The sequence below is a fragment of the Narcine bancroftii genome, chromosome 11, assembly GCF_036971445.1.
Source record: "Narcine bancroftii isolate sNarBan1 chromosome 11, sNarBan1.hap1, whole genome shotgun sequence".
NCBI classification, from domain to species: Eukaryota; Metazoa; Chordata; class Chondrichthyes; order Torpediniformes; family Narcinidae; genus Narcine; species Narcine bancroftii.
This window is the reverse complement of record NC_091479.1, coordinates 19,000,666-19,011,686: the sequence shown is the minus strand read 5'-3', so window position 1 is coordinate 19,011,686 and position 11,021 is coordinate 19,000,666. Positions and strand designations below refer to the sequence as shown.

The window sequence follows — 11,021 nt, the reverse complement described above, 5'->3', positions numbered from 1 at the left end:
GGCTTGGAGAAACTCTGCAGGTCAAACAGGGTACTTTATATAGCAACGGTAAAGATATGTAACCAACATTTCAGGCTTGAGCCCTTCATGAAGGAATGACCTGACTTGATACTTTTAGGTGCTGAGTAGTTCCAGCAATCCACATTCTTTTTCTATATGCCTACCCCAAAAAAATGCAGTTTTGTAAAGAATCCTGTAATTGGATGAGAATTTACGCTGAAAGTGAAAGAGAGAAGGTGGGCTCTCTATACTGTGTCTTGCTGCCCACATTTATCCCTCAACTGTTGTTAAAATGTATTATTTAATTGTTAAGTCATTCTTTTGTTTATGAAAACTCTGCGTCCATATTAGCTGCCATGTCCTGACATTATGACAGCAATGGGCTTTAAAGATTATGAACAAATCTTGAATTAAGTGCAATTGTTGCAGATATTTGTGAAAAAATACTTCAGAAATTTGCAATTGAATTTGGAACAAAATAATTAACTAAATATTTTTGCGATCATGTGCATTAAGGTGAGAATATGTGAAGGAGCAGGAAAGGATATACATAGTAAAGGATATCTAAAAAAAAAATGATTAAGAGTTGAGGTCAGAAGTTAATTGTCCTGAAATGTCTAGAACTTTTGAAGTGCAGAAAATCTTTTTCATGAAGAACCTTTGCTATAAATCAATGAGTAGATTTGGCATATTGGAGAGCTGGAGGAAAGAATTGTGGGCGATCATTTGCTCTTCTGGATTTCAGGTTCAGATCAGTGTTCTTCTAGTCTGGGCTAGTGGGTGGGGCTAAAATTAGTCAATAATATGCAGAAAGTTTTGTGATCCACAATGGCGTTTGTAATTTTAAATTCTAACTTGTATAGTTGAACATGGTGAAAGTTTGCTTGGTTTGTTTTGTACAGCTTATGGATAAATGGCTACTGACTTTTGTCAAAAAAATGAGAAGAACATTATTCAAACTGGTTTATAATAGTTCGATAATTTTCAGTTGTACCTCCAAGTTATAGGTTTAATTTGCACAAATTATGCTGTAAATTTTTATGGGGAGATTAATGCAATATGTGTAAAATTTAAAAAAACTTCATAACTCATCCTTTTAATCATGGTTTAAGATATTTATAACATGAACTGAGAGGAATGGGAGACTGAGAGGAATGGTTTAAACCTCCAACTTTATTTTTGTACAAAGTGATTGAACACTATAGGACAGTACAGGCCCTTCAGCCCGATGTGTTGTGCTGACTCATGTATTCCTTCCTAAAAATTATACTAAACCCCTCCTACTCCATTACCCTCTGTTTTTCTTTCATCCATGTGTCTGTCAAAGAGTCTCTTAAATGCCTCCAATGTTTCAGCTTCCACAACATCTCCAGCAAGGCATTCCAGGCTTCCACAACTCTCTGTATAAAAAAAAAACTTACCCCATATGTCTCCCCTAAACTTCCTTCCCTTGACTTTGTACATAGGTCTTCTGGTGTTGGCTGATCCTGCCCTGGGAAACAGGTGCTGGCCGTCCACCCTATCTATGCCTCTCATAATCTTATAGACCTCTATCAAGTCTCCTCTCAACCTTCTACGCTCCAAAGTGAGAAGTCCCAGCTCTGCTAACCTTGCCTCAAGTTTCCAAAGCCAGGTCACATCCTGGTCAATCTCCTCTCCATAGCTTCCACATCCTTCCTATAATGAAGTGACCAGAACTGAACACAATACTCCCAAGTGTGGTCTTACCAAAGATTTGTAGAGTTGTAACGTGACCTCTCTACTCCTGAATTCAGTCCCCTTATTAATGAATCCCAGCATCCTATAGGCCTTCTTAACTATCCTATCAACCTGTGTGGTGACCTTGAGAGATGTATGGATTTGGACCCCAAGGTCCCTCTATTCATTCACACTTTTAACATTTTTTTAATGATTTTCCAAACTTAAACAGTTATCAACATTTATCAGTGTCATTGTTAACAGTATCAACAGTTTATAATGTTCAATTTTATACAGTTTTCTGCAAAGTTCAAGCTCTTTTTATTCCCCACCGCCCCCCCCCCCCCCCCCCATCCTCAACTTTTAACTAACCACAATTGCACACATCATTCAAGACACTCAACAAAATATAAGACATACATCAGGGTTTTATGGGTTTGTCACGACACAGTGGCCAATACTCAGGCTGTTTCCTTCTTTTGACTTTTCCTTGTTGGGATGGGATGGAACCCCCCCCCCCCCCCCAACCGATTGAGGGATAGATGGGAGAGGTAGGGCGGCAAGGTGCAGTGGTCCACACTAAAATTGTGCTCCCATGGAATTTAACTATGATTGCCAAATTTTCAAGAACTTAGACTTTTTTCTTAAGTTGTAAGCAGTTTTCTCCAGCGAGTAATGCTCAGGCATGAGTCTGATTTCCAGGTAACTGCTTTGCACTTCCTGGCCACTGCCACTGCAATCATTATGAATTGGATTTGAAATTGTTCATCCACACTCTTAAGTACCCCACCATTAACCCTGTACTCAGCCTTCTGGTTAGTCCTTCCAAAATGCATCAACTCCCGATTGAAATCCATCTACCACTTTTCTGCCCAACATCTTGTCTATATCCTCTTGTAACCTTCGACGATCTTCAGCTCCATCCACAACTCCTTCAACCTTCGTGTCATCTGCAAACTTTCTGACTCATCCTTCCGCCTCTTCATCCAGGTCATTTAGAAAAATCACAAAAAACTCCTCTAGTCACCGACCTCCAGGCAGAATATTTTCCTTCCACTACTACTCTCTACTTTCTTCCTACAATTCAATTATTTATCCATACAGCTAATTTTCTACTGATCCCGTGACTCAAGACTTTCTGGAAGAGTCTCGTAAGGGATCTTGTCAAATGCCTCGCTAAAGTCCATGGAGACCACATTTACTGCCCTACCCTCCAATTTCTTTTGTTACTTCCTCAACAAAAACTCAATTAGACTCGTGAGGCGCGACGTTCCCTACACAAAACCATGCTGAGTATCCTTTGACTATTCAAATGCTCGTAGACCCCATCCTTAAGAATCCTCTCCATTAGTTTACACACCACTGACGTAAGACTCACCGGTCTATAATTCCAAGAATTTTAAATCAAGGGAACTACATTTGCCACTCTCCAATCCTCCAGCACCTCCCCTGTGGCCAAAGAGGATTCAAAGATCATAGTTACTTTCTCTTCCCTCACTTCCCACAGCAGCCTAGGGTATATTATATCTGGCCCTGGGGACTTACCAATCTTGATTTTTTTATGATGATCTAATGACAGGGGAAATGCAGTTAATACAAGTGAAAGTTTAATAATGTGAATTGATGTCAATGGAAGAAGCAGACACTAAGTAGACTTTTAAACTTTTGCAAACAGTATTTGAATCCTCTTGAATTGTAATCATAGCAGGTGGTGCAGCATGTAATGAATTACGGGCCAAGTAGTAAATATAGTCCCCCTAAAAGCATAATGAGACATTGATGGAAATAATTTTGTAATGAACCTATTGTTGCTTTCTATTACAGTTCAACCCTCCTACAATGTTTTGTGTGATAAAGTGGAAAAGTAAATCCTTAGAAGTATGTGTTTGAGAGATTCTCAGACAATGACCTGCAGATTAATGTTTTACCAGAACTCCCTATTTTGCATGAACAATATCATGAGTGGAATTTCAATTTGATCTTTATTTCCAGATCCTTAATCAGAGACTGGAGTATTTTTTTCACCTTTTTTTTAAACATGGGCCCATGCAACCTACCGATCTGTCAAACGAAAAAGTATAATTGTGTGCATAAATATTTTCCATCCACTTATTTTCTTTATGTGTAATATACTGTTCATTCAGCTAAAGCCAAGAGAGTAAATAATTTTCTGCTTTGCAGTTAGTCTCTATTCTATCAGTTATACTCTAAAAATAAGTATTTTAGAATGATGACCCCCCCCCCCCCCCCCCTTTTCAGTAGTGCGGCATTCCCATTCCCATGTCACATCTGCCCAAATGTTGTGTTTGATAAGGAAATGAGTGTACTCTTTTGAACTCCCCCCCCCCCCCCCCCACCCAATTATATGCAGGTAATGTTCAGTTTGGCCTGTAGAGAAAGCATTTATGTCCATTCGTTCTATGCTGTACTCACCAGTCTAAATTTTTTTGCATCACTCTTGTCCGTGGTGTTATCAGTAATTGTGTTGATCTACATTCCTTTTGAAGGAATCTTGGATATCTTGCTAAGAAACAAAACTAATTCAAATTTCCTAGTTAATGATTGTTATCTGTTGAAACTAGTTCAGCTCTTACTGTGAAGCTCCCTCACATTTGCATTGTTATAGGGTCAGTGATGTGAACACTCATGACTAAATTGACTTAAGAGCATGCTCATTTAAGGTCTCTGTTGTGATAGGTGACGAAACTAGCAGTGGGTGGTCTCAAATTAAATTCCACACTTCCACGTGTTTTGCTACCAGAGCTAAGTTTTGTTTTCTGCCTGATGCTATAGTTGTGTCTGGGTGAATCACAGTTTTATGCTTTAAACTTTAAACAGCAGACCAAATGGGAATTAGACTAAGTATTCCCTAATGTTATATTCTATTTCTCTTGAAATGAATGCCAGCATTTCATTTTCCTTCCTCACCACTGTCTCAAAGTACATTTACCTTCAGGTTATCCTGCACAAGGGCTCCCAAGTCCCTTTGCATATGGGTATTTTCAATTTTCTCCCCATATAAAAAAAAGTTTTTTTAACCAAAGTGATCCTTGAATTCCAACTCTCTGCTCCCTGCCAATCAACCAATGCTTTACCCATGCTAGTATGTTTCCTGTTATACCACAGGCTCTTGTTTTGTTAGGTAGCCTCATGCATGTTATCTTGTCAAATACCCTTTGAAAATCCAAATACACAATATCCATTGCATCTCTCATCCCCGCTGCTTGTCACTTACACGAAGAACTCCAATAGGTTTATCAAGCAAAGATTTTCCCTTAAGGAAACCATGCTGGCTTTGCCCTATCCTATCATGTGTCATTTGCGATTTTCCAGTCCTCTGGGACAACACCAGAATCTATTGATTCCTGAAAGATAATTACCAATGCCTCCACAATCTCTACTGCTACTTCTTTCAGGACTCAAGGATGCAATCCATCTGGTCTGGGTGGCTAATTCATTTAGCTTTCTGAGCACCTCCCTTCCCATAGTATCTCCAGACACTTTTCTTCCCTGATATCCTTTGACATTTGTTACACTGCTTGTGTCTTCCACAGTGAAGACTGATGCAAAATACTCATTTTGTCCCTCTGCTATCTCCTTATCTCCCATCATTATTTCTTCAGCGTCAGTTTCTGGTGCTCCTTTATCTACTCTCACTTCTCTTTTATTCTTTACTAGCAGGATGCCTGGTGTTTCCCGGGAAATAAAACACTCAGTTGTTGACTACATGGTTGAAACAAAATACCCAAAAAACTTCATGATAATCTAATATATATTTGTGCATGTCTGTTGGCCTGAGCATTAAGGCAGGTCTGGTGCTGCTGTTCTGATTCCTGCTGCCTGCTCCTGGCACGTCTGGAAGCATTAACAATGAGATGAGACTGATATTCCTCTCCTGTCTCTTGGTTTCTCCTTTGTCTAAATCAATAGGCTTGTGAAGAGCTTCTGCCAATGTTGCTTTGGTTTTTTGGGCCCATATTTCTGAATGTACATTGATCACTGTAACTCATTGAGGTGTCCCTGGTGCAAATCCAATTTTTTGGGGAACTTTTATTCAATGTGGTCATGACCTTCAGCATCAAAGGTTACCACAATTATAGTAAACAGTAATGCAAGTCAGTGCTAGTAAATACTCGGATCATAAACAGTAATGCAAGCTAGTCAAAAAACACTTTTGAACTTCATATGACCTTAAAGGTTAAATTCAATGTGGTCATGACCTTCAGCATCAAATGTTTCCCCCTACAGAACAAATTCAATGTGGTCATGATCTTCAGCATCAAATGTTTCCCCTACTGAACCTCCTTGGACATTCCTAGAGTGCTCCACATTGATTTGCATGGAGAACAGACAAACAAACAGAGAGACATGCACAAATATATATTAGATATATTCTCGAAGAAGTTTCTTGTATTATTTGCTGCCTACTTTCATACTTCATCTTTTTCCTCCTTATGAATTTTTCAGTCACCAAAAGTTTTTAAAAATTTCCCAATGCTCTATCTTCCCACTAATCTTTGCCTTCTTGTATGCCCTCACATTGCCAGAGTTGTGACATTTTTCCATTTGAATATTTCCTTTTTTTTTGGCATGTATTTATCTTGCACCTTCCCCATTTCTTGCAGAAACTCCATCCGTTGTTGTCTTTCCTACTAGGGCCCCCTTCCAATCTACTCTGGCCAGTTCCGCTCTCATGCCACTGTAATTTCCTTTACTCCACTGAACTACTGACATACAGTACAACTCTGACTATGTTTGTAAATAACAGCCAACGGTGTCTTTTTACCCTTGCCATTTCATAACTCAATCCATAGTGATTCTATAATTTCTGAGCATATGTCACCTCCTTCTGATGACAGAGCCACACCGCCCCCTCTGCTTACCTGCCTATCCTTTCGATACATACTTTAACCATGTCTCCATGATGACAGAGATGCCTCTCTGTAGCACTTTATTTTTATGCTGCATGTATTTAAATACAAAACATTATGCCCTTTATTTGTTGGATTTGACTCTGTGTCCTTGTGGCATTGCCATGCATCTCCATGGCTGCAGCTTTGCCCTATCTGCCTGTTCTTGCACACAAACTCCCTATCAGCTGTTCCTCTGCTTCTTCACTTTGGCTCCCAGTCTCCTGTGAATCTAGTTTAAAAGCATTAGCAAACCTCCCTGTCAGGAGATTGTTTTCCCTCAAGTTCATGTGCAACCTGTCCCACTTGTACGGGTCATCCCTTCCCCAGAAAAGGTTCCAATGAGTAAAAGACACCCCTGCCCTCTGCATCATCTCCTCAGCCATATGTTTCTCTGCACTATCTTCCTGTTTTGACCTTCGTGGCACCTCTGGGAGTAATCCAGAGATTACCACCTTAGAGGTTCTGCTGTTCAGCCTCTTTCCTAACACCCTAAACTTACTTCACAGGACCTCGAATCCCACTCCTGCCTATTTCATTGGTACCAATGTGTTCCATAAGATTTGACTGATCACCCTCCCCTCTTAAGAATATTCTGCATTCTGCACCCGCTCAAACACATCCTGGACCTGAGTATCCGAGAAGCAACACGATCCTGGAGTCTCTATTGCGGCTGCAGAATCTCCTATCTGTTCTCCTATCGAGTCCTCCGTGACTGTTGCTGTACCTGAATTCACCTTTTCCTTCTGAGGCTCAGAGTTAACTATGGTGCCATTGGTCTGGTGGTTGCTGCCTGACCCAGAAAGGTCATACCCCACCCAAGCAGTATTCAAAGGGATATACTTTTTGCTGAGGGGAATGACCACAGGGGTTCTCTGCACTGCCTGCCTGTTCCCTTTCCCACTCCTCTCTGCACAGCTGCCTTCCTCCTACCTTCTCGGTATGATTATGGGGAACAGGTGGATAAATGGAGCTCACTGGATGGTGGTACAGTCTCGGCAGGCCAATTTCTGATCCTATTTCTTATTGGCTTATTGGCATTGGCTTGGACATGATGGTTAATTTGAAGTTCAGTTAATTTGGCTGTGAGCATAGTATTTTCCACCTCTTTTAGTCCGAATAAACAAGGTACTTATTAATATACTTCGTATTTCCCTGCTCTACATCCCAGCATTTTCTGTTGTACACTTCTTTAAGTCAGTAAGTGACTTTGATGTTCTGCAGGATGGCCTTCATACCCAGCAGAATATTTTTTTATCCTGAATCTTCCTCATTTACTCTCAAATTCATAGTGTTACATCTTTCCTATGTATGATTTGTGACTTCTAAGGATGTTTAGGCTCAGTGGTAAACTTTGTCGTTTACTTGGTTTAAGAGAGCACTGCTTGAAAATTATTTCAAAGCACAATCATGAACATTTTGGATATTAAAAGGGCACTATTTTGTTTTAAAATTGCATTTTATCAACACAAAAGGAATATTTAAAGCAGTTCCAAATTCATTTCAAAGTTTAGTCGCCTTCATTTTAACTTTTTGAAATTTTGTTCATTTAGTTTTACAGTTACACTGTTTCCTTACCATGACAGATATTGAGAGTTGTATTACCAGATACAGTTATAGTTTTAAAAAAGTGTCACTTTTTTTTATGGCAGTAGAATAATATTGCTGTCAGAAATAGTTCCACTAAGAACTAAAAAAAAACAGTAGTTTAGGAAGCTGAACTATCCTCTGCACAATTTGAAATTAGAATAAGATACATTATTCAAAATAAACATGTCATGGCATGGTTTATTTCAATGAAGAATGAATATGTTTGAATATGCCTTGAGGACTACATGGCAAAAATATATTTGGTGTTTGAAAACCCAGGAAGCTGTGAAAAAAGATAATTGGAGAGGAAGAGCAGGAGACTTTGAAGGTACTGTAATTTGATTACCTGGACAAAAGTTCCAGTTATTGTACATATTGGGTTAAATTGCTTTGGTAAATGTTCATAGTCTAGCTGAAGTGATCAAATTCAACACTCATCAAAAGTATTCTTGCATTTGGGATAAGAATTCATTTGAAATGTATGTTTTACGTTGTAAACTCCACCCCATCATGTCACTTTTGTTTCAAAATCCTGATACATTGAACTTCTATGGTTTTTCTCCAGATAGTATAGTATCTGTAACTGGAGTTGACCCAGTGTCCCAGTTTGTATTGTCTAGTCTGCTGTCCCTGGTCTCCTGAGTGTTTTTCCCTTTTCCAGTTTTGTTCTTTGGAGAGCATTCAACCCTGCACCCTAACATTGAGGTGTATGATTCCCATCTTTAGAAGATAATTTTATTATTTGATCATTTCTTTTTGTAAACATGCTTTTCCGAACCCCTCAGCCGGACTCAATCCATATCCAACCTATTTGTGCGGTGGGTGCTTCCACACTGGCAGGGACTGCTCAGTCCCTCGGCGTGGGAGCCGCACAGACGCAGCGCAGCGACCATCCCGACAGGCTACTGGTTACTGCTACTATCACCGTCGATGGGGCCATAGTGCCCGACATTGTGATCCGCTCCGTAATTTCCCCAGATCCACACCCGCTCGGATGCTGGTAAACGAGCAAGCCAATCTTCGTTATTGGCCTTGGCCTGTACCTACAAGACCTGAAGACTGGGCCACTGTTCCTTGTGGACACTGGTGCTGAGATCAGCCTCTTACCGTCCATATTCTTCGAGCGGAGAAACAACCCCAAAGCTTCTCCTTACAGTCAGCCAACGGTTCTACGATCCACATCAACGGAACTCGACTCATGACTATCCACACCAAGGACACAGCTTTCTGATGGGAGTGCACAGTCGCCTCCGTGGGAGAGCTCCTCCTGGGGCAGACTTTCTGCGGGCCAACAAACTACTGGTGGATTTGACCAGATGGCACCTAGTGAATGCAGCAACCTTCCAGGTTTTTCCCATCAATGTATGCAAATGAAATTTTCATCCAATGGGAGCCCATGCCTCCCTACTGGTTGACCTCCCATCGCTGCTAGCTCCGAATTTCCACAACGTGGTACCTGCACACGGTGTGCAGCACTTCATGGAGATCACCGGCCACCAGTTTACGCGAGGGCAAGACAACTTCCCCAGGACAAGCTCCTCCTGGCCAGAACCATGGATGAGTTGGGTATCGTCTGCCGCTCAAGCAGCCCTTGGGCTTCCCGCCACTACATATGGTCTCCAAGAACTCTGGAGGGTGGCACCCGTGTGGAGACTACCAGTGGTTAAATGATGCAACAGTTCAAGACTACATGTGCAAGATTTCACTGCTCAACTCCAGGGAACTCGGATCTTCTCTAAAGTCGATTTGGTTAAAGGATATAATCAGATCCCAAAGACTGCCATCATCACCCCATTCAGACTTTTCAAATTTGTACGTATGACTTTTGACCTAAAAAATGTGGCCCAGATGTTTGATCGCCTTATGGACATGGTGGCTTGGGACCTGGAGGGAATATTCATCTATCTAGACAATATTCTCATCACCAGTCCAATGCAGAAACACGCAGGGAACACCTTCGGCAGCTCTTTGCCAAGCTTCAGGCTCATGGGTTAACAATCAACCCAGATAAATACCAGTTTGGTTTGGACATCATCGATTTCCTGGGACATCGTATCACCAGCACGGGAGCCGTGCCAGTGCCGACAAGGTAGAGGCCATCTGTAGTTTTCCAAAACCAACCAACCTCAAGGGACTGGAGGGATTTGTAGGGATGGTGAACTTTTACTATTGTGTCCTCCCAGGAGCAGCAGCCATCATGCAACTGCTATTCAACCTCATCAAAATGGGCGAGAAGACTCTTGCCTGAGTCACTGAAGCACTCCAAGCCTTCAGTGCAGCCAAAACAGCACTATCTGAAACCACCTTCTTGACTTACCCCGATCCAGACTGTCATTGATGACGGGCGCTTCTGAGAGAGTGGTTGGCACAGTACTGCAGCAGCGGGTCAATCAACAATGGAAGACGCTTGCTTTTTTTTAGCAAGCACCTGAGACCATCCAAACTTATGTACAGCGGTTTTGATCGAGAGCTGCTAGCTCTGAACCTGGCTATTTTAGGTACATCCTAGAAGGCTGGGTATACACAGACCACAAATCACTGGTGCAAGCATTGGGGAAGATCTTGGACCCATAGTCGGCCAGATGGCAACGCCACCTTTCCTATATCTCAGAATTTACTACAGACATCTGACACGTTGCAGGGACGTCCAATGTAGTAGCAGAAGCACTCTCACGCCCAACAATCTCTGAGGTTACAGGTGGTATTGACATGGCCCAACTAGCCAAGGACCAGGCCAAGGATATAGGCAGATCAGCCTACTGCACAGCCATCACAGGACTGAGATTCAGGAGTTTGCCTCAAAACCAAGAGGACCACTACTCC

The 11,021-nt window shown here is 41.5% G+C and overlaps 1 protein-coding gene across 9 annotated transcripts in view; it reads left to right on the top strand.

Moving 5' to 3' along the window:
* sin3aa (SIN3 transcription regulator family member Aa) overlaps positions 1–11,021 on the top strand; it is a 127,970-nt gene that overhangs the window by 31,340 nt on the left and 85,609 nt on the right. The gene's annotated exons all lie outside the window — the stretch shown is intronic.